The following is a 24,666-nucleotide window of genomic DNA, read 5'->3' as shown; positions in this document are numbered from 1 at the left end:
TTTTTGTAAAATGACTGATGGAATGTTGAGAGCATATCTGGTGATGCAAGTTATCCAACAATGGCAGAGTTAAGTAGTGTTTTGGGTTTGATGTACATACTGCCTTATTTGCATTGGTCTTTTTTTGACTTTAAATTTGATGGATTGAAGTAAAGGTCTAGGAGTGAGGCTAAAGGCTTGGTTTTGCAGGGAATATGATTTTGGGCACTTGTATTCTCTGGGTTTCAATTTGTTCATCTGTAAAGATGAAGGGATGTATCTAGGATCTCTAGAGACCAGTCCAGCTCTGAAGCTTATCTGATGTGTATTTAAGGAGTCAAAGATCCTCCTAAGATAAGACCTACAGAGCTATGGAATAGTGAGGTAAACCGCTGACTGGTAGAGGAAACCAAAAGCTTCTCCTAGAGGATAAGCAGCTTTATGTAGTTGGGATTGAAGCTTCCTAATTCAAATTATTGATGGTATTTATTTTTGAGACTAACTCATTCTAGGTTGTAGACTTCTAGCAAAATAAAAATTATTTAAATGGCAATTCCCTACTGTTTTAATTGAAAATTTAATTTTAAAAAGAGTTCTACAGGCAGCTGATTCCCTGTTCTCCCATTGTGAGGTCCAGTGGTGACAGAGGGTGGCTTTACTGCTGGTTAATATTTCAAAGCCAAAGACTTCTATACATTAATGTAATTTGAATTAGAAGATTAAAGCTCAGACACATGGGATGAAATGAGGCTACATAGTTTGCCATGCTGACTCACCTTCTCAACCTTAACATTCTGCTCGTTTCATTCTCTCATCCACTGGAACTTTATGACATGTTCATTAATTCAATCATCTGTTCTTTCAACAGTTGGTAAGCACTTTCTGGAGGTCAGGAACTGTGTTATGTGTTACGAAACTAAAGGTGAATAAGACATAGCTCTTGACCCCTAAGGAATCACAATTTCATACACATCAATATATTAAAAGAAAGGAAGAAAGAATATTAGTGGCTTTCATAAAAGAACTGGATGCACAAAATAGGAAGCAGTCTACCCTTCCCAGAGATGTCATGGAGCTCAGGCAAGGTATCACAGAAAGCCTTTGATCTTAAAGGATGAATGGGGATTATTATGCTGTGACTTAGGTGGGGAATGGCTTGCTCCACAAAAATATAAGAGTTGAGCACATGAAGGAGTGGCAAGTAATTAAATATGACTGGAACAGAGAGAAAGTGGAGATGAGACAGAAAGGGGTCATAAGGTCAGGTCATGAAAGGCTTTTTGCATATTATCAAAATGAGTTTGGACTTTATCCTTTGGGTGAGGGTGGAGTAATTACAATAATCTCATGTTCCCATTTGGGAATAACTTCCTGCTCTTCTTTTTTGTTGCCATCATCTCAAATTGTCTAGTTCAAACCAGATCCTTATATGGCATTTACTTTAACTAGGAAATTGGTTAGAAACTAGAAACATTAGGCAGTAAAATAGCACTATTTGAAAAGGCTTATATTTTCAATTGTAAATATTTAAAAAATAGTGTCAGAGCTGGAATATACTAGGAATAAATATAGTCTAATACTGGTGTTGTCTCAAATTTAAAACATACTTAATTTAACTACCTTGGAAAATAGTAGGTGATATAGCTATGGCTAGTATATTTTAAAACTCACTGTTAGAGCAGAGTTTCCCTAATCAAAATTATTTCATAAAATAACAGACGTGTTTGGGTATTTTCAGGTATAATATGCAATATAAATACCTTTAAATGTTGATCAGAAAGTTTGAAAAAGAAGTTTGGTGAATGGCTAAAATACTGACTGGGAGCCAAAAAGATCTTATTCTATTTCCTATTACTTTTGGAAAAATCTTCAGATTTTTCTGTGTCTGTTTCCTCATCAATAAAATGAGAGTGTTGAAATTTATAGCCCTTAAAATCTCTTCTGGCTCTAAGATACTGTGATTCAATTGCAGCCTAATGTCCACAGCAAAGCATAGGAATCAATAAATGTATTTATTCTCCCAGTGATTATATACTGTTAACGTTCGTTGAAGATAGTTGTTCTTACATGCTCCACAACACAAGTTCTACCAGATCCTAAATAAGTATTTTTTTTTTTTTTTTTTTCCAGTGAGGGAATGGATGTGTCAGTACTGAGGCACCATTTCAAATACACTTTAAGAAGGAGCTGCAATTCTGTCTCCTTCTTGAACTTCGGCTGCACCCACTTGTCTAACTTCCAACTCCTGGTGAAACCGAACATTTGTTTGCTCTGCTTTTGCTTCTAGAATTAAAAAAAAAATCCCATTCTTTGTTTATTGGCTTTAAAATAGTTCATGTTGTAAACTTGGTTGAGCCTTCAATATAACACCCCCAAACTTTTCCTTATCTCTAGGTGTTCCCACAGAAACGATTCTACATTTTTAGGCCTCTTCTAAAGTTCCTAGCACAATTCAGCAAATTGTCTTGACTTGCTTTTTCACTGAGAAGATAGAAACTCTCATTATATGGACATCCCCCTTCACAATTTCTTCTTTTCCCCACACATTTACCTTATATTTCTATCCATCTTTCTTTCTAAAATGTTTTCTTTCATTTCTCAATGGAAGGCAAGCGTTTCCTCTTTTCTGCGGTGTCCTGATCCACTTTTACTCTTAGATCCATATCCACCTATCTACTTAGAACTTTGCCTCATCTCTTACTTTTTTAATTCTGCCTTCTTATGTGCCTCGCCGCTGCTCCTTCCCATCCATCCTCAAACATGCTCAGGTATTCACGTCAGAAAATCCCTCCTGTCTCTGTACATCGCCCTGAAAGTCCTGGACTCTGTATTCCCTAATTCCATTTCTTTTAACCCCTTATCAAGGTGTTTTTAACCATATCTGCTTCTATAATTCCATTTATTTCTCAAACTAATTTTAACTTGCTTTCATATCCCTCTTATCAGATGGTGTCCCTGAAAATCACTGGTGCCTGAAAAATGCCAAATTACTTGCCTTTCTCCATCATATTTGGGATGACATTTCTGAGCCCTTTAATATTTTGAAAACCACTTGCTGCTTAAATATCTCTCTTCTTTTACTGTCCTGGGAAAGGTCAAAAACTGAGTTCTCCTTGCCTAACCTTGGGATTCATTTCTGACCTACATTTCACCCTAAATTTTGAATGAGCCAAGACTTTTCTCTCTTTTTAGCAGCTTTATTGAGGCATAATAGATATGCCATAAACAGTCCATGTTAAAAGGTAAGATTTGATAAGTTTGAAGATGAATGAACTTGTGAAACGATCACCACAATAAGATAATAAGCATAAGCATATCCAGCACTCCCCAAAGTTTCCTCGGCTACCTCTTCCTCCCCTTCCCTGCCCCATCTCCATCTCTAGGCAACCACCAATCTGCTTTGTGCCACTGTAGATTTCTTTGCATGTTCTGGAATTTTAGATACCTTCATACACTGTAAAGTATGTACCTTTTTTTTTGGTCTGGCTTCTTTCACTCAGCTTAATTATTTTGAGATTGATCCATATTGTTGTGTGTATTATTAGTTCATTCCTTTTTATTGTTGAGTAGTATTCCATTGTATGGACTCCATCATTTACCTAACCATGATTTGTTTATGTCTAGAAGTGAATATGTAGAAGTGACATGGCTGGGTCCTGTGGTAAGTGCATGTATAACTCTTTAAGAAACTGCCAAACCATTTACCAAAGTGACTGCAATTTTACATTCCCACCAGCAGTACATGAGAGTTGCAGTTGTTCTACATTCTTGCCAACACTTGATACCATCAGTCATTTTAATTCAAGACATTCTAAGAAGTGTGGAGTGGCATCTTACTGAGGACTTGTTTTGCATTCCCCTAATGAACAATAACGTTAAGCATCTTTTTGTGTACTTGTCTGTCATCCATATATCTTCTTTGGTAGTGTTGTTTTTTTCCTTCAAATCTTTTGCCAGTTTGTTTTTAATTGAGCTGTTTGTTACTGAGTTTTGAGAGTTCCCACATATTCTGGATACAAGTATTTTGTCAGATATATGATGTGCAAATATTTTCTACCAGTCTGTGGCTTTTTCTTACATTCCCTTAACAATAATTTTGGAGAAGCAAAAGGTTTTTTTATTTTAATAGTTTATTACTTTTAAAAAAAGAATTTTTTGATATGATATTTTATCTAAAAAATATTTGCCTAACTGCAGGTCACAGGACTTTTCTTCTGTGCTTTCTTCTAGAAATTTTAAAGCTTTATATACTAAATTTAGGTCTATGATGTGATGTATAGATCAAATTTCATATTTTGCATGTGGATATCTGATTGTTCTATCACCAATTTTTGATCTCCACTGAATTGTCTTTGCTCCTTCATTGAAAATCAGTTGACCATGTGTATGGATCTATTTCTGTACTCTCTATTATGTTCCATTTATCTGTTTGTCAGTCTTGACACCAGTACTGCACTATCTTGATTACTATAGCTTTGTAATAACTTAAAGTCAGGTAGTGCAATTCACCAGCTGTGTTCTTTTTTCCTGAAGTTGGTTTAGCTATTCTAGGTTCTTTGAGTTTCTGTATGAATTGTAGACTTATTTTTCAGTCATGGATATGGTGTAACTCTCTATTTAAGTCACTTTTAATTTCTCTCAGGAATGTTTTGTAGTTTCGTTGTATGTTGTACATTTCATATACCTTGTTAGATTTACCTCTCAGTGTTTAAATGGCATTGTCTTCTTAATATCCTTTCCCATTTTTATGGGTAGTATATTAAAAGACAGTTGATTTTTATATGTTGGTCTCATATCTTGCAACCTGTTAAATTCACTTTCTGGTTTATAACTTTTTAATATATTCCATAGAATTTTCCAGACAGATGTCATGTCAATCTGTGAATAAAAGTTATTTTGTTCTCTCTTTCTGATGTGGATTACTTTCATTTCTTTTTCTTGCCTATTATATTGGGTAGAACCTCCAGAACAATGTTGAATAGAAGTGTCATAGACTACATCACTGTCTTGTTCCTCATCTTAAGGGAAAAGTATTTAGTCTTTCATAATTATGGATGCTGTTAGCTATAGATTTTTCAAAGATCTACTTCATCAGGCTGAGGATGTTTCTTTCTATTCCCAATTTGATGAGATATTTTTGTTTAAAATCAGGAATACATATTTCATTTCGGATCTTATAAAAAGTTTTTTTTTTAATTTAAATAGATGATCATATTGTTTTCCCTTCTTAGTTTGCCAACATCATGAATAATATTTACCAATTTTTCAAATGAGAAACCTACGTGACATTACTAGGATAAACTCCATTAACCAACTTTTTCTCATTCCCCCCATCACCATCCCTTCCCAGCCTCTGGTAAACACCATTCTACTCTCTACTTCCATGAGATCCACTTTTTGAGTTCCCACATATAAGTGATAACATGTAATATTTGTCTTTCTGTGACTGGCTTTTTTCATATAACATAATGACCTCCAGTTCCATCCATGTTGCTGCAAATAATGAGATTTCATTATTTATGGCCATTGTGTATATATACCATGTTTTCTTTATTCATTCATTCATCCATGAACTCTTAGATTAATTCCAATCTTAGCTATTGTGAATAATGCTTTAATTAACATGGGAGTGCAGATATTTTTTCTATATACTAATTTCCCCCCCCCCTTTTTTTTTTGGTTATATACTCAGCAATGGGATTCCTGAATCATATAGTAGCTCTATTTTTAGTTTTTTGAGGAACTTCCATACTGTTTCTCATAATGGCTGTACTACTTTACTTCCCAACCAATAGCATATGAGTGTTCTTCTTTCTCTGCATGCTCAACAGCAATTGTTGTTTTTCTGTTTTTTGTTAATAGCCATTCTAACTGGTATAAGATGATGTCTCATTGTGGTGTTGAATTTCATTTCCCTGATGATTAGTGATGTGGAACATTTTTCCATATACCTGTTGGCCATTTGTATGTTTTCTTTTGAAAACTGTTTATTCAGGTCTTTTGCCCATTTTAGAATTGGATTATTTATTTACTTTTGTTGCTATTGAGTTATTTGAGTGTCTTATATATTCTGGTTATTAATACCTTGGATGAAAAGTTTGCAAATATTTCTCCCACTGTATAAGTTGTCTCTTCATTTGGTTAATTGTTTCCCTTTGCTGTGCAGATGCTTTTTAGCTTCATATAATCCCTTTTGTCTATTTTTGCTTCTGTTTCCTGTGCTTTTAAGATCTTACCCAAAAACTCCTTCTCCAGACTGATGTTCTGTAGTGTTTCCCAGTTTTCCTCTAGTAGTTTCATACTTTCAGATCTTACAATTAATTTTTTAATCCATTTTGTATTGATTTTTTTATATGGTAAAAGATGGGCATCTAGTTTCATTCTGCATATGAATATCCAGTTTTCCTACCAGTATTTATTAAAGAGACTATACTTTCCTCAATGTGTATTTTTTGCACCTTTATCAAAAATAAGTTGGCTGTAAGTATGTGAATTTACTTCTGGGTTCTCTATTTTATTCCACTAGCTTATATGTCTATTTTTTTGCTAGTACCATGCTGCTTTGGTTATGATAGCTTTGTAGTATAATCTGAAATGAGGTAGCGTGATGCCTCTAGCTTTTTCCCCCCACCGCCAAGATTGCTTTAGCTAATTCGTGTCTCTTGTGATTCCATATAAATGTTGGGATTGAGGTTTCTATTTCTGCAAAGAATATCATTTTTATTTTGATAAGATTGCATTGAAACTGTAGATTACTTTGGGTAGTATGCACATTTTAACAATATTTATTCTTCCAATCCATGAGCATGGGATTTTTCCATTATTTTGTATCCTTTTCAGTTTCTCTCATCAGATCTTTCACTTATTTGGTTAAATTTATTACTAGTTATTTTTTGGTTTGTAGTTATTGTAAGTGGGTTACATTTTGATTTCTTTTTCAGATTGATCACTATAAGCTTATAGGAATGCTACAGATATTTGTAGGTTGATTTTGTATAGTCCAACTTGACTAAATTCATTTACCCATTCTAATAATTTTTCGAGGGAGTCTTTAGGTTTTTTTCAAATATAAAATAATGTTGTTTCCAAACAAGGACAATTTGACTTCTTCCTTTCCAAATTGGATACCCTTTCTTTTTTTTTTTTTTTTTTTGACTGTAGTTAATAACAATTTATTGACTTATTTAAAAATATTGAGTGTGCATGTTCTCACTATAAAAATAACTATGTGAGGTAATACATATGCTAATTAGTGAGATTTAGTCATTTCACAATGTGTATATATACTTCACATTGCACATGATAAATACATACAGTTTTATATGTCGATTAAAAAATAATTGAAAGGAATTTTTAAAGTATGTGATACTTGATAGAAAAATAATAAATATAATCCCAGTTCCTCAAGAGTTCATATTTCAGGTTATATAACTTGTGCTAGTATCTATGTATGATATTGTATAAATTTACTGTGCTGCTTGTAAATGTGTACCAAAAAATTGAAGCTGTGTAGTACGCTCAAAATAAATACTTAACCCTTGTGAAGCACACAAAAATTTAGGATGTATGCATGCTAAAATTTTATTTTGTCAAGTGTTAGAAATTTATTTGGAGAAACATTCTATTTTCCAAACAATAATAACATTTTTTTCCAAACAATTCTTCAGTTTTACAAAATATCAATGTTTTAATTTATTCTGTTCTATGTATACATTGAATTTTTTTTAATTTAAAAAAAAGTTTATTTTTCTTATATTGGTAAAATATATGTAACATAACTTTTACTATTTTAGCCATTTTTAAGTGAACAATTCAGTGTCATTAAGCACATTCCCACTGTTGTGTCACATTATGGCTATCCATTTCCAAAACTTTATTTATTTATTTATTTTCTTTTATTTATTTATTCTTTTTTTTTTTTTTTTTTTTAATACTTTAAGTCTTTTTTAAATCTTGCCTAATTGCTCTGGCCAGGACTTCCAGTACTATGTTGAATAAAAGTGGTTGAAGTAGGCATCCTTACTCTCTTCCTAAACTTTATGAAAGTCTTTAAATTTCCCCCCATTTGTATGATATTAGCTGTGGGCTTGTTATATATGACTTTTATCTTCTTGAGGTATGCTCCTTCTATATCCAAATTGTTTAGGCTTGTTTTTTTAATCATAGAGATATTGAATTTTTTCAAGTACTTTTTCAGCAGCTTTTGAAACGATCATGATTTTTGTCCTTCACTCTGTTGATGAGATATATCATGTATATTGATTTATATATGTTTAACCATCCTTGCATCGCTGGGATGAATCCCACTTGATCATGGTGAGTGATCTGTTTAATGTGTTGTTGAGTTTCTCATTATTAATTATTCTGCTGTTCAAGTTTTCTATTTCTTCATGATTCAATCTTGTTATGTTGTGTATGTCCAGAAATATATCCATTTATTCTAGGTTTTCCAATTTGTTGGCACCTCGTTGTTCATAAGAGTCTAATGATCTTTTGTACTTCTGTGCTATTAGTTTTAATGTTTCCCTTTTCATCTCTGGTTTTATTTGTATCATCTCTTTTTTTCTTAGTCTAGCTAAAGTTTTGCTTATTTTGTTTATCTTTTCAAAAAACCAACTTCAAATTTTGTTGATCTTTTGTATACATTACTCTCAATTTCGTTTATTTCTGCCCAGATTTTTATTATTTCTTTTTTTCTACTAATTTGGGATTTAGTTTGTTCTTGCTTTTCTAGTTCCTTGAGGTACATCATTAGGTTGTTTATTTGAAGTCTTTCTTTTTTTTGATATAGGTGTTTATTGCAAGAAACATTCTTATTAGTACTGTTTTTGCTGTAATCCATGGGTTCTGGTATGTTGTGTTTCCATTTTCAGTTGTTTCAAAAAATTTTTAGAATTTCTTTTTTAATTTCTTCATTGACTCATTGTACATTGAGGAATATGTTTAATTTCCATGAATTTATACAATTTTCAAAGTTCCTCTGGTTATTGATTTCTAGTTTTATTCCATTGTGGTCAGAAAATATACTTGATACAATTCTGACTTTTTGAACTTGTTGAGACTTCTTTTATGGCCTAAGATATGGTTAATCCTGCAGAATGTCCTATGTGCTGATGAGGAAAATGTGTTTTTTGCCACACTTAGATAAAATCTCCCCTCCCCTCCTCTCCCCTTCTTTCCCCTCCCCTCCTCTCCCCTCCCCTCCCCTTTCCTCCCCTTCCCTTCCTTTTATTTTTCTTCTTTTTCTTTCTTTCATCTCCTCCTTTCTTCCTGCTTCCCTTCCTTTGTGGTTAAGGTATTTTCTCTGCTAATATGTTTTAAGTCATTGCCTTTCATTTTTAGTATATCCATTATAAGTTTTTGCTTTCTGGTTATCATGAAGGCTACAAAAAAAATCCTATAGTTATAATGATATTTAAAATAGCCAATATAACTTGGATCACAAAAAGAAAAAGACACAAAGAAATATATAAAATTCTGTACTTATTAACTTCCTTTTTGCCCCCACTTTGATTTTTTTATGTTAAAACTTACATTTTTTATATTGCTTAACTTTAACAAATTGTTTTAGTTATTATTATTTAAGTAGTTTTCTTTGTTAGTCTTCTTACTGAAGATATAAATTGTTTAAATACCACAATTACAATATTACTATAACAATCATATTATTGTTCATTTGTTTCAGTTTAAAGGACTCCTTTTAACATTTCTTGTAGGACAAATCTGGTGGCAATAAATTCCCTTAGCTTATGTTTGTCGGGGAAAGTCTATCTCTCCTCATTTCTGAAGGGTAACTTTGCTGGATACAGTATTGTACAGTATTATTGGTTGCTTTTTTTTTTCCTTTTGCATTCTGAATATTTTGTTCCACTCCCTCCCGGCCTGTAGGGTTTATGCTGAGAAATCTGCTGCAAGTCATATTGGATAACTTTTATGTGGCCCTTGCTTCTTTTCTTTGGCTGCTTTCTGTATTCTGTCTTTATTTTTGATATTTGTGAGTTTGATTATAATATGCCCTGGAATATTCTTATTTGGGTGAATCTGATTGGTGATCTTTGACTTTCCTATACAGGGATATTTGTATCTTTTCTCCAGGTTTGTAAAGTTTTCTATTATTTCACTGAATAACCTTTCTGCTCTTTGTCTTTCTCAGTTCCCTCTTGAACTTAGATCATCTGAATATTTACGCTTTTAAAGTTGTCCCACAGTTCTTGTAAGCATATTCATTTTCTTCTTCTTTTATCTTCTTTGACTGTGTTTCCAAATAGTCTGTCGTTGAGCTTACTGACTCTTTCTTCTGTTGAAGAAAGAACATCAACTCTGCTGTTGATGTACTCTTTTGCATTTTTCATTTCATTCATTGTGCATTTTTAGCTCCAAGATTTCTGTTTGATTTTTAAAACTTATTTTAATCTCTGTATTAATTTTTTTTTTCTGATAAATTTCTGAACTGGTTCTCTCTCTCTCTCTCCTTTAAAAATATTTATTAAACTTCCTTAAAACAGCTATTTTGAATTCTTTGTCTAAGAGACTGCATATCCCCATAACTTTGGGGCTAGTCTCTGGCACCTTATTTTGTATGTTTGGTAAGGTCATAATTTTCTGAATGTTCTTGGTGTCTGTGGATGTGCAACGATCTTTGCACATTTAGGGATTAGGGATTTATTTTAGTATTTGCAGTCTATCTTTGTTTTCGCTTGTCCTACAGAGATCTTTCCGAGGATTCTAAACTGACGGACTGTTGTGTTTCAGAGCTTGTGACCTGTGCAGGTACCTGCACTAGAGGACACTCTAAACTCAGGCTTGCCGTGAGTCTCACAAGGGCAAGGTGGACATGGCTTTCTGGTCCAGAAGGATCTGGGGAAGACTTAAGGAGAGTACTGGGGCTGTGTGGGAGTGCAAGCCAGGGACTTAAGTTTAGAAGACTACCCCAGTGACTAAGACAGGCGTGACTCCCAGATCTCTGCACAGGTGGTGTGGGTTGCCAGATGCAGTGAGAGGGGCTAGAATTGAGATTGGATCAGCTTCAGGATTTGCAGTGGGAAGGACGCTGGTGTGTCTGTCTCATTAGTTTAGAGGGTGCACCACCCAGCAGGTACCTGCACAGGTGGGATAGTTCCCTAACTGTAGCAGGAGGGACTTGAGCTAAGACTGGGCCCCCTTGGGATCTCCTAAGGGACAGAGGCAGGAAAGCCTGATTAGCTCAAATGGTCACCTGTCTCCTAGAAGGACACTGCACAGCCAGGATAGTTTTCTAACCACAGACTGTAGCTGAGACTGAGTCCCCTGGGATTTGCTATGGAATAGAGGCTGGAGAGTCCATCTTGTTGGCTCAGAGAGGCACGTGTCTCCTAGCAGGTCTCAGCACAGATAGGGTATTTTCCCAACTGAAGGCTAGATATAAGACTGGACCCCTGTGAGGCCAAGGCTGGAGCACCTGCTCCTTGGCTCAGAGAGATGTGTATTTCCCAGGCAGTCCTTGCACAGGTGAGATAGTTCACTGATTGCGGAAGGAGGGGCCAGAGCTGGGAATAGGCCCCCTTAGGATCTGTTGTGGGCTGGAGGCTGGAGAGCCCAGTCTCATTGGCCCAAACAGGTACAAATCTCCCAGCAGATCTTAGCACAGAGGGGTTGCTTCCCTAACTGCAGTGAGGGGCTGGAATTGTTATTGGGCCTCGTCAGAATCTGTGGAATGAAGGTTAGCAAGCTCATAAGGGAAGCTCAGACTCTCTGGCTGTGATATACGGGCAAGTCTCCTTCTGGGTCTTTGTGTGAATAGCTCTGAGCTAGGACCTCAGCTGAAGAAGGCTAGAACAGTGCTTCCGGGCAACTTTCAGGTTAACTGCAGAGACTAATGTCAGCCAACAGAGGAGCCTTTTCTCCAAGACAGTAGTGTAGGCAGTTCTTTCTGGACCTCTTGGCAGATGATTTTTGGTGCAGTTTCAAGGTCAAACAGTGCTGTAGCCAAGTCCCAGCGGGGACTGGACCATTTCTGGGATTGAAAGCAGAAGCAAGTTTGGTCAGGCGGACCAGCCACCTGGGTCATGGTCTGCATTCTCTAAACCAGGGGTCTCCAATCCCCGGGCCACAGATAGGCGCTGCTCCATCCGTGGCCTGAGAACCAGGCTGCACAGCAGGAGGTGAGTAGTGGGCAGACAAGTGAAGCTTCATCTGTATAGCATGTCCCTATGGCTTGCATTATCACCTGAGATCTGCCTCCTGTCAGATGGGCGGTGGTATTAGAGTCTCATAGAAGCGTGAACCCTATTGTGAACTGCACATGCCAGGGATCTAGGTTGCGCTCTGCTTATAGTAATCTAATTCCTGATGATCTGTCACTGTCTTCTATTAGCCCCAGATGGGACCTCTGATTGCAGGAAGACAAGCTCAGTGATCTCGCTGATTCTACATTATGGTTAGTTGTATACTTACTTAATTATATATTACAATGTAATAATAATAGAAATAAAGTTCACAATAAATATAATGCACCTGAAACCAGGCTGGAGTGCAGTGGCACAATCTCAGCTCACTCCAGCCTCTTTGATCTACCAGGCTCAAGTGATCCTCTTGCCTCAGCCCCCCAAAGCTGGGACTACAGACATGCCACCATGCCTGGCTAATTTGTGTATTTTTTGTAGAGACAGGATTTCGCTATGTTGCCCAGGTTTGTCTGAAACTCTTGAGCTGAAGTGATCCACCTGCCTTTGCCTCCCACAGTGTTAGGATTACAGGTGTGAGCCACTGTGTCCATCTTGATTCTTTCTTAACACAGCTATATTGTCTTTTATATCCTGAATCTTTTTTTTTCACTTTTTTTTTTTTTGTGGATTTCAACCTTCTTTTGGATCTAATTGAGTTTCTTTGCAATTCGTATTTTAAATTCTTTAACTATCATTTCAGATGTTTCCATCTGATTAGGATCCATTGCTAGGGAGCTAATGAGATCCTTTGGAGGTGACAAAGCACTCTGGCTTTTTGTACTGCCAGAGTTATTGTGCTGATTCTTTCTAATCTGAAGGAGCTGTCTTCTTTTTTTTGGATTTTCTATCATTTGGATGGGGCTTTTAATTTTTTTGTTCTTTTCTCCCTTGAGGGTATGACTATGGTGTATGTTATGTATGTATGTGATTGATTGGCTTTTGTGGTTTTTTTTTGGTTGCTTTCATGGGGCCAAGGCTCTCTCTGGGTTCCTCGGCTGTGAATGCTTTCTGTTCAATATCTTTCTCAGATGCTGCTTGTTATGAGGATGTATTTTCATTTGGTGATGCAGTTTAGGCTGCAGTCCTGTAGATGGCACTTAAGAGTAAGAGCTGGCAGATAGTCTGGTGCCTATTGGATGCACCTGCCCTGATTAGGTTGGCAGGAAGAGATCGTGATGGGATGCCTTGAAAGTCTCAGAGGAAGGGGCAGGGGTGGGGCTTCACCAGCTCCTCATCCTAGACTGGCAGTAATGCAGTTTGCTTCACTGTCACACTCCTGTCATGGGGCTCACAACCATCTGTTTATGAAGGCTTTGTCCTTTGGTTCCTGACCACACTATGGCTCTGTGCTATAGATCTGCCTGTCTGACAGTTATCACTAGAATGGGGGTCAGAGCAGAGCTTTGACCCACAGTCTAGGGCAGGTAACTTCATGGTTTATCCTCCATTGCTGGGGTACCGCCACACCATGTAGAGAGGGGGAGTTGAAACCCACCCTTCCTGAAAGCCTGAGCAGGCACAGCCTTGATTTTAGTGGGGGTGGAGCCACCAGAAAGGCATGAAAAGTGCTTTTGTTGAGTTTCTGCTCACTTTCAGTGGGTTTGGAGCTGCTGAAAAAGTGAGAAAAGTGCTTTCTTTTAGTGCAAGCTCACTAGGCGGGGTGAGAAGATCCACTACTGTGTCTGCAACAGTGTACAGCAGATATTTAAAGATGACTCTTTCTCCACATCTGTTCCCAGATGTCAGTGGTGCCCCCTTCACTGTTTGGTGCTGTGTCTGTGTTGCCTTTATTTCAAGGGAGCCTTTGGCGGCCTGTGCTTCCCCCTCGCTTAGGGGTGGCCTTTGCCGAAGATTACATCTCCAGGGATCTACAACTCCCAGGGACCCATTGGTCTTCTGTGCTTGCCAAAGTCAGAGCAAATTGTAGGGTGTGTTTGTGGGTGATTTGGTGATGCTGTGGCTCAAGGATGGAGGATCTCTAGGCAGGACAATGATACCAAGGTTAAATTATTAAAATTTGTTGTGTGGAACAGAATGTAGTTTATCTTGACCAATGTTAAATGTTATACATTCATTTAAAAACAATATGTTATACTGTTTTCTGGGTAGCACATTCTATGACTTTCAATTATATCAAATTAGATGTTATATCAAATTATTGTTCAATAATTGTATAACTTTAAGATTTTGTTTCTATTTGTTCCTCCTGTTATTTCACTAGGGGTGCAGAAATCTCTGACTATATTTGTGGATATATCTTTGCATTTCAGATTGTGGTCATGTATTTTGAGCTCCAATATTAGGTGATTAATGTTAAGGATTGTTATTTTTTGAAGAATTTCTTCATTATTGTAACATGACCTTCTTTGTCATATTCTTTGTAATATTCTTTTTTCTATGTTGTCTGATATCAATATAACCACTCTTATTTTCCTTTGATTTTTTCAAATTTTTCCCATATATTTTACTTCAAAACTATTTATGTCTTTATATTTAACATGGGTTTCTTATAGGCAGCATATAAATTATCTTACTCTCTTATCCAATTTTATAATTTCTGCTTTTAAAATGGAGTATTTCAACCATTTAATTGTAGTGTAATTATTGACAACGTTTTGTTTAAATGTACCATCATATTCCTTGTTTTCTACTTATCTCTACTTATTTTTTATTCACTTTTCTTCATTTTTTTGTTTTTTTTGGTTTATTTTTTATAATTTCATTTTTTTTTTTGTCCTTTTTTGGTAGCCATAACTCTTGGTTGTGACATTTAAGTGATTCTTTTAGGGTTTAGTGTACATTTTGTGCTATTAATGTCATACATTTTACTTTATGTATGTTATAAATCCCACAATACATTGTTATTGTTTTGCTTTAAGCAGTTGTCTTTTAAACAGATTTAAGTTATAAGAATAAAATCTTTATATTTACCCATGTATTTATCATTTCCATTGTTCTTGATTCCTTTGTGCAGGTCTAGGTTTCTATGTAGCATCATTTTTCTTCTACTTGAAAGAATTCCTATAGTGTTTATTGTAATTTAGTTTTGCTGTTAATGAATTCTTTCATCTTTTGTAGGTGTGAACAAATCCTTGTTTCACCTTGGTTTTTGAAAGCTTTTTTTAGATTAGAGAAATCTAAGTTGTTTTTTTCTTTTAGTACTTCAGAAATGTTTCTCTATTGTCTTCCTACTTTCATCATTTACAAGGAATCTTGTACTATCCATATTTTAGTCCTTCTGTGTGTAATTTCTCTTTTTCTCCAACTGCTTCTAAGATTTGTATTTTTATCACTGGCTTCCTGTAATTGATTTATTATGTGCCATGGTATAGTCATATATATGTTTGTACTTGGGCTTTGTTAAACTCTGTGTGTATGTGAGTATATGGATTTTATCAAATTTGGAAAGTTTTAGCCATTATTTTTTCAAAATTTTTTTTGGTCTTCCCTTTAAGGGACTCCAATTGCTCATATATTTGGTCATTTAAAATTATCTCACATTTCACTAATGCTCTACTCCTTTTTGCAAGTCTTTTTTTCTCTATGTGTTTCATTTTTATAGTTTCTGTTACTATGTCTTTAAGTTCACTAATTTTTTTTTCTGAAATGTCATCTGTCATTATTCTCAGCCTGTGTATTTTACAAAGCAAACATTGTAATTTCTACTTCTGAACATTGAAATGGGGTCTTTTTTATATCTTTTATTTAAAATGTTCAACTTTTTCTCCACCTTTCGAATATATTGAATTCAGTTGTAATAACTGTTTTAATGCCATCAGTGTCATACTTGGGTTAATTTTTATTGGTTGACTTTTTTCTCTTTATTATAGGTTGTATTTTTCCTTCTTCTTTGCATACTTTATCATTTTTATGGGTGCCAGGCATTGTAAATTTTGCCCTGTTGATTGCTGGATATTGTTGAATTTTAAGAATATTCTAGAGCTTTGTATTTGAATGTGGTTAAGTTACTTGGAAATACTTTAATGTTTTAGCTTCTTGCTTTTAAACTTTGTTAGGCAGAACAAAGCTATTATTTTTTCCCATTCTTGAGGTAATACCCCTCTTAATTCTTTAACTGATGCCCATGAATTATGAGGATTTACATTTTGGTGATTGGGGATAGGCATGATTTCTGGCCATGTGTTATTCCTGGGTGCTATTACTTCTTATTCTTCTGAGTGGCCCTTTCCTGGCCGTGGGTAGTTTTCTTAAACACAGGCACTCTTTGGTGCTTAACCAAATACTCAGTGGTGAACATCTGCAGTTCTGTGGAGTTCTCTTTCTGTGTATCCCTCTCCTCTTCAGTGTTCTCCTCTGCAAACACCAGGAATCTTGTCTTCCCTGGACTCCCAACTCTGTCTCCTCAACTCAGGGAGTTCACTGGGCTCTGCCTGGTTTCCTGTCTTTGCATCAGAACCTGGAAACTACCTCTAGGAAGTAAGCTGGGGCAATCATAGGTATGATTCAACTCATCTGTTTCAAACCCAACCCCTCATTTCCAGTGTGTTCAGAACCATAATTTTACATATTTTGTTTGGTCATTTGGTTGTTTGTAATAGGAGTGTAAATTTGGTCCCTGTTATTACATCTTGACTGAAAGTCTTGTTTGTCTCCTTATTGTTTTTTTAATGCCAAAAACTTATTTTGGTGTGTGTTGAGAACTCCTCATGTAATTAGAGTTACTGATGTCTACTTAAGTCTGCAAGTCTACCTTCGCTCCTCAATTATTACCTCTAAGGACACAAAACCTTTATTGTTTGTCTTCATATTTTCAATGTTAATATGGTAGTGCTTAACACATAGAAATTTAATGCTTTTTGAACTAATAAAATTAAAATGGGGTAAGCTTATGCTTCTGTGATGTGGTATATTAGTATATATAATATATATTTTATATTATATATACATGGGTGTGTGTGTGTGTATATATATGAATATATGTGTGTGTGTGTGTGTATTTCGCTTACATTGCATTTATAGTTCCGTAATTTTTTTGTGTGTGTATAGCCAAGAAATGCTTAGTGAAATTTTTTTTTTTTTTGTAGCAAATAAAGGTTGATGAGGTTTTACTTTAGCAAAATGAACAACAAGATTGATGCTTAAAATGTAAAGGTGTTACGCGTTCAGGCTTTACTCACTCTGAATATTAATAAGTATGTAAGTATGATTGTTGAATATTTAAAAGGAAATACTAATTCTAATACCCGGAAAGGAAAAATCCATAATAAATGTTAAAGTTAAATATCTCAGGTTTAATTTCTTATCATTTTATTTTAAAAATAAAATTGTGTTTTTCAATTACATTGCAAAACAAATGTGTAGAAATATATATCTGTGCCTGTCGCTGTCACGTTGGAAAGAAGTCTTGTAGAACAGTTTTGTCTGCTCCTTCCAGCTTCGTTCAGAGTTCGAAGGGAGTAAGGCCTGAGAGAGAGCAGATATTTCTCTAGTGAGCATGAAATTTGGTAACCTTAGGCCTGACCTTTAATCTGCTAAAGCGGAGAGACAGAGGCATTTCTCTGGGACACTGGAGAGGATATAAACCATTAAAGTCAACAGTGGATGAACTCATTCCATTACTTTTAATGACATTATATCTGTGTTTGTGTGCTCAATGTAATGATAACTTAGTAAAGGAGAATTAATTCCACATATTATCTACATAAAGGATAATGAGGGAAATCAGTTTCCTCTAAGGAAGTTTCATTAAATTTGGGTATAAGCCAATCTACTTTAGATTGGTCCCTGGCTCTTGGATGACTTTCAAGCCTTGAGGCTCCTAGAGAACGAACAAGGCCATATTTGAATGTCAGAGAAACAGACGCAGAAGCTTTCAGAGGACTCTTGTCACTGAAATTCCCTTTCCTTCTGGAAAAGCAAACTGCTAGTTTGTTGACCATCAGGTACAAAATAAATTTTTTTTCTATAAACCAACATTGTATCAGCTGAGATAGTTTTAATTCATATGATTTGTGACTAAACTATTTGATTTGTGGATCTGACAGCTCCTTGAGGTATTTCAAGTAATAAAAACAACAAACAAGCTAATAAATAGTGAATTAGTAAATATTCAGTATTTGTGTATTGTATTTTTTTGTGTTATATTTTTTAACACAGGAAATATTTTGTATTTTTTTAGCATAGGAAGGTTAAAGCAATGTTTCCAAGTTAAATGCCTGTTTTGAAAATCTGTCCTTGTTAAATTAGTGTTACTAAGTATTGATATTTTATATAATGCTAGTGATTCTTGCAGTGAAATTTAGAACATACAGTTTTCTTGTGGGTTTAGAATATAATTAATTTTTCAAATTTTTACCTGAGCAAACAGTTTGATGTCTCAAAGACAGCAAGGCAAATTTACTAAAATATGCTTATTTTAAATTGAAAACAATATTTTATCAGAGGTAAACTGCACTTAAATTGCTTTAATCAAAAACTGTTAGTGATCCTTGTTTCAATGTTTCTATGTACATGGAGCAGTCTTATGTACTAATATATTAGTAACTCAGACTAGATGGGGAAGAGCAATTCTAAAATAATAAGCATGTTAAATTACAGAACTTAACTGTTGCAATGAACTGAATTTTGTGTCCCCCAAGAATTCATATGTTGAAATCCTAAGCCCCAAGTTTATATATTAGGAGGTGAAGCCTATTGGTATAGGATTAGAGCTATTACGAAAGAGGACCCAGAGAGCTGCTTTGCCCCTTCCATCTTGTGAGGACAGAGCTGTAAGACACTGTCTATAAACCAGAAAGTTGGCCCTCACCAGACACTGAAACTGTTGGAGCCTTGATAGTGGATTTTCCAGTCACCGGAACTCTGAGAAATAAATAACTATTGTTTACCTGTCACCCACTTTACGATATTCTGTTAAGACAATGGTAATGCAGTTTATTGCTTATAAACTATTAATAATAATATTTATAAATCAATGTCAGTTACAGAGCTAGTGCCTAGAGGAATTACCTATAAATTAAAATAATAAAATCAAAGCATTGTGGGAACCACTGAAACAAATCAGTGTCGAAAGGACCTTGCTATTAGGTTGGATACTTTACTAAATGATACCAAAATAATTGAATGAACATTTAAATACTTCTTACCTTAAATTAAAAAAAAAAAAGAAAAAAAATAGTTGCGTATATTTCCAAGGTTTTGCAAAAGTTTTAATCTCAAATGCTTATTTGTCATTTATATTTGGTTACCAAATTAATCTATATACTCTATTAAGAAGAACATCCTTATCAAAGATAACCTTCAGATTTCACCTTGTCTGAATTTGTTCAAATTCCCAATTTGTGAAGCCCATATGAATAAAGTCTTGCTGTATTTCCACTTCCAGAATAAATAACACAGCAATGGAATGCAAGTTTTGGGGGGGGACTTGAATTATTCACAACACAAGTATTTGAACTAATCCTATGTGTAGATTTTAAATTTACAATTATTTCTGTGCTTAATCGCTTATAGATTTTTGGGATAATAGAGAATTTATTAATAGAACTTTAGGAAAATGAACAAATGTGGGAATGACATGCTACGACTAGAACAGGATTTTGGCCCAGTAAAAAATAATTATTGATAGCAAAAAGAGTGTATTACCTTTCACATTGCAATTGTATGGCAGAAGGCAGTCAAATGGGAGCTAGAACAAATATATCAACTATTTTTATACATACTTTATCTTTTAAGAATAATATAAAAATAAGGCCACACGCAGTGGCTCATGCCTGTAATCCCAGCACTTTGGGAGGCTGAGGCATGTGGATCACCTAAGGCCAGAGGTTCAAGACCAGCCTGGCCAACATGGAAAAAGCCCATCTGTACTAAAAATACAAAACTTAGCTGGGCGTGGTGGTGTGTGCCTGTAACCCCAGCTGCTTGGGAGGCTGAGCCAGGAGAATCGCTTGAACCCAGGAGGCAGAGGTTGTAGTGACCTGAGATCATGCCACTGCACTCCAGCCTGGGTGACAGAACAAGACTCCATCTCAAAAAAAAAATATATAAAAATAGATATAGATATTTTAGGGCCAGAAATTTTAGTTTCATCATATTAGACAGAAGTAACTATTATAGATTACCTAAAGGATGCAAAAACCATCTTTTCCATGTGCTATTCAGTGTCCAGTACTGTCCTTGATTTTTCTTAAAAATCATCTTAAGCACTATCATTATCAATAACCTCTAAGTGAGTAGAAGTAGGTCTTTTATTGCTAGAGAATTTACTGCGGGCTAACTCTGTCTAAATTATGGGGTTATGAATTTCTGAATGCTTAGGTGGAAGCAGAAATTTATGTTTATCACCATGAACTCACAACATGTTTACCATCAGCACTGAGACATTATATACTTCTCCAAAGGAAGGCCCTGGGATGAGGCTTTGAGGGACAATGGTAATGATAATGATGACAACGAAAGTTGTGGGCAGTTGCTACTCATTCAATAAGCATGTATTGAATGTTTACTGAATGTAACCTACTATGTTCGAGTTTTTAAGTTCTGGCTATAAAGGTGGAAAGTCCCATACTGTTCACATTCTAATAAGGAGGTACAGAAACCATGGGTGAGTAAGTGTATCTATTGTATATCAGGTAATGATAAAAGCTGTAGAGAAACAAGAAGGTGAATGGGAAATGCCGAGGGGTGATTTGTTACACAGGACAATTAGGAAAGGCTTCCCTTATCATGTGATGTATGAGATCTGCTTTGTTTACAAAGTGGGGAAGAAAGCCAAGAAGAAATCTGGAAGAAGACATTTTCACACAGAAAAAAAGAGTCAGCACAAAGCTACTGAAAATAGAATGCTTGGCTTGTCAGAAGAACAGCAAGAGGGCCAGTGCAATTGGGAGGGTGAATGAAGGGAGATGAGGTCAGAAAATCCAGGAGAAGGGGTGGGAGGGTCAGATTATAAGACCTCATGGGTCATTGAGAAAACTTGGGCTTTTTGAGCAGATGTATGGCAAGGTCAGAAAGAGCTTTTAGCAGCCTCACCTTGCCTCCTGTGTAGAGAACTGATCCTATTGGGGCTAATTGGAAGGCTTTCAATAACCTAGGATAGAGTTGATGAGAGGGTGATAGTGACCAAGAAGAAGAGAAGCAGAATTCTGAAGTAAAAGCCAGCAGAATTTGCTGATGGATTGGATATGTGGCGCGAGAGAAAGCAAAATGTCAAGGATAAATCCAAGGTCTTTTGGCCTGTGCAGCTGAGGGGATAGAGTTGCTGTGTACTGATAGAATTATAGGAAAGATGATAAGGAGTTTGGTTAATAGGCATGCTAAGTTTAAAATATTTATTAAACATCTGCCAAAAGATGTCAAGGCAGATGAAAGAGATGAGGGAGGATCATCAGTATATTAATGTTCATTTAAAGTTATCAGATAATATTACCTATGGAATGAGTGAAGACAGAGAATTATGTGGATTGATCCCTGGCCACTCTAACATATCAGAGTTTCCAGGGAGATAAGGGAGAGTCAGCCATGGAGAGGGAACGGGAGTGGCCAGTGAGGTAGGACAGTCTTGAATGATGGTGACCCTGAAGCCAAGTGAATAAAACATCTCAAGAAAGGGCAAGTGATCAATAAAGTCCTGGCTTGTCGGAGCTCTGGCCACCTCCACATGAAGGGTTTCTATGTGGCTAAAGCAGTGTTCTGTATCCTCTTAGCAGTAGCATGCAGTCAGGAGTCCCTTCAAGAAATGACTAGAGTAAGAATCAGTTAGGAATCCAGCCTTAAATAGAGTCTCCAAGGAATGTAAGGTACAGACCTTGATGAACTCTTATCCTCTCGTCATGCAATGGCATGCAGGACTCTATTTTGATCAATCCTGAAATCTTGAGTGCCTCTAATTTTGTTAATGAGAGCCAACTTTTATATCTATCATACAAATTAACAGAATCTTGTTTTTATCAAGGGAGAAAATGGTTTCTGACATCTAGTATGCAAATTAGCAAAATGTCTGTTGCAGATGAAGATATCAGCAGGTGGAGAAAATGCAGTAGTCACTCCTGGAGTGTGGCCCTTATGGTTAGAATAGGAACTGACTATCCTTGGACTGTGCATTCTTGACAGCATTTTACCTGCTCATGCCTAGAATTAAAACTTAAAATATTTGACATTGAACCTATTATAATGCTAATAACCTGATGTACTTTAACTAAAATTATAGACATTATTCTATTAAGCTGTCTCAATAGAGGAACAAGAAAGTTTCCATGGCTGTGAAGAGGAAACACTGGGATTTGAACCTAGATATGGCTAAATTAAAGCCCATGGTTTCCATATGAGGCTGTATGGTTCACCCCTAATATACAGTTCCTGCATTTCAGAACCTACACTCAAAATAGGCAGGCAAGTTGTGGATATGCCTAATTAATATGGTTTGGCTTTGTGTCCCCACCCAAATCTCACGTTGAATTGTAATAATCTCCACATGTCAAGGGCAGGGTCAGGTGGAGATAATTGAATCATGGGGGCAGTTTACACCATGCTGCTGTTCTCATGACAGTGAGTGAGTTCTCCCAAGATCTGATGGTTTTATAAGGGGCCTTTCCCCCTTTGCTTAGCACTTTTCTCTCCTGCTTCCATGTGAAGAAGGATGTGTTTGCTTCCCCTTATGCCATGACTGTAAGTTTCCTGAGGCCTCACAGCCTGGTGGAACTGTGAGCCAATTAAGCCTCTTTCCTTTATAAATTATCCAGTCTTGAGTATTTCTTCACACCAGCATGAGAATGGAAGAATACAATAAATTGGTACCGGGAATGTGGCACTGCTGTAATGATACCCAAAAATGTGGAAGCAACTTTGAAACTGGGTAACAGGCAGAGGTTGGAACAGTTTTGAAGGCTCAGAGGAAGAGAGAAAAATGTGCGAAAGTTTGCAACTTCCTGGAGACTTGTTGAATGTCTTTGACCAAAATGCTATAATGATATGTACACTTAAGTCCAGGCTGAGGGAGTCTCAGACGGAGATAAGGAACATGTTGGGAACTGGAGTAAATGTCACTCTTGCTGTGCAAAAGACTGGTGGCATTTTGGCCCTGCCCTGGAGATCTGTGGAAGTTTGAACTTGAGAGAAATGATTTAGGGTATCTGGTGGAATAAATTTCTAAGCAATGAAGCACTCAAGAGGAAGCCGAGCATAGAAGTTTGGAAAATTTGCAGCCCAACTATGCAATACAAAAGTAAACCCCATTTTCTGGGGAGAAATTCAAGCCTGCTGCAGAAATTTGCATAAGTAACAAGGAGCTGAATGTTAATCACCAAGACAATGGGGAAAATTTCTCCAGGGCATGTCAGAGACCTTTGTGGAAGCCCCTCACATCACAGGCCCAAAGCCTAGAAGGGAAAAATGGTTTCCTGGGCCAGTTCCAGGGGACCCCTGCTGTGTGCAGCCTACAGACTACATCCCAGCTGCTCCAGCCATTGCTAAAAGGGGCTAAGGTACAACTCAGGATGTTGCATTAGAGGGTGCAAGCTCCCAGCCTTGGCAGCTTCCACATGGTGTTGGTCCTGCAGGTGCACAGAAGACAAGAATTGAGGTTTGGGAACCTCCACATAGATTTCAGAGGATATATGAAAACTCCTGGATATCCAGGCAGTAGTCTACTGCAGGGATGGAGCCCTCATGGAGAACCTCTGCTAGGGCAGTGCCAAAGTGAAATGTGGGATTGGAACCCTCACACTGAGTCCCCACTGGGGCACTGCCTAGTGGAGCTGTGAGAAGAGGGTTGTTGTTCTCCAGACTCCAAAATGGTAGATCCACCAACAGCTTGCACTATGCACCTGGAAAAGCCACAGACACTCAATGCCAACTGTGAAAGTAGCTGGGGCAGGGGGCTGCACCCTGCAAAGCCACAAGGATAGAGTTGCCCAAGAGTGAGCCCATCTCTTGCATCAATGGGAGCCCACCTCTTGCATCAATGTGACCTGAATATATGACCATGGAGTCAAAAGAGATCATTTTGATACTTTAAGGTTTAGTGAATGCCCTATTGGATTTCACACTTTCACGGGTACTGTAGCCCCTTTATTTTGGCCAATTTCTCCCATTTGGAATGGGTGCATTTACCCAATGCCTGTACCCTCACTGTATCTAGGAAGTCACTAACTTGCTTTTGATTTTACAGGCTCATAGGTGGAAGGGACCTGCCTTGTCTCAGATGAGACCTTGAACTCGGACTTTTGAGTTAAGGCTAGAAGGAGTTAAGAATTTTGGGGACTTTTGGGAAGGCATGATAGTGTTTTGAAATGTGATGACATGAGATTTGGGAGGCACCAGGGGCAAAGTGGTGTGGTTTGGCTCTGTGTCCCCACCCAAGTCTCATCTTGAATTGTAATAATCTCCATGTGTCAAGGGTGGGACCAGGTGGAGATAACTGAATCATAAGAGTGTTTTCTGTCATGCTGCTGTTCTCAGGATAGTGAGTGAGTTCTCATGAGATCTGATGGTGTTATAAGGGGCTTTTCTCCTTGCTTGACAC

The 24,666-nt window shown here is 36.5% G+C and overlaps 1 long non-coding RNA gene across 1 annotated transcript in view; it reads left to right on the top strand.

The window, feature by feature from the left end:
- Positions 1–3,591: 3,591 nt before the first annotated feature.
- Positions 3,592–24,666, top strand: part of LOC105496669 (uncharacterized) — an 80,853-nt gene continuing 59,778 nt past the window's right edge. Inside the window, exon 1 of the long non-coding RNA XR_011623534.1 lies at positions 3,592–3,640. This is a non-coding gene — a long non-coding RNA (uncharacterized lncRNA). The remainder of the gene's footprint in view (positions 3,641–24,666) is intronic.

This window comes from Macaca nemestrina, chromosome 5 (assembly GCF_043159975.1).
Source record: "Macaca nemestrina isolate mMacNem1 chromosome 5, mMacNem.hap1, whole genome shotgun sequence".
NCBI lineage: Eukaryota > Metazoa > Chordata > Mammalia > Primates > Cercopithecidae > Macaca > Macaca nemestrina.
Note: the sequence above shows the minus strand (reverse complement) of the source record. Positions and strands in the feature narration are given on the sequence as shown.